Here is a 409-nt window from a genome sequence, read left to right as displayed (position 1 = left end):
TCATCATTGGGATCTTGTACCTCTCATTTTTTTCCCTTTGTCCCTGCCCTCCCTTCACCCCTCTCCCCTTTACAAACACTTCATTTCCATTTTTTTCTTTTTCTCATATTTTTTCTTTCCCTTATTAGCTTTCCCCTACCCTTCCCACAAAGGTCTCGACACTATTGTGGATGTATGAAATATCCCAGTCATAAATGTATTGTTGCTGGTGGTAGCCACGGACACTTACCCAGTCTGGCCTGAACATCAGACCCCACGACAGCTTGTCCATCTCCCTGTCCAGTGAAGAATTCAGGCCACGACCGGGCTGTGGCCGTGTTAACACATTGCTGCCACCCTGCAGGTCTTTAAAGGAATCTCTGTAAAATCAGTCATCTACTTTTCTCTCCCTGAGGAGAACTCCTGCCTG

This window comes from Fukomys damarensis, unplaced genomic scaffold (assembly GCF_012274545.1).
Source record: "Fukomys damarensis isolate Sample0158 unplaced genomic scaffold, DMR_v1.0_HiC HiC_scaffold_4, whole genome shotgun sequence".
NCBI classification, from domain to species: domain Eukaryota; kingdom Metazoa; phylum Chordata; class Mammalia; order Rodentia; family Bathyergidae; genus Fukomys; species Fukomys damarensis.
The sequence above is the reverse complement of the archived record's forward strand: the minus strand, read 5'-3'. Positions refer to the sequence as shown.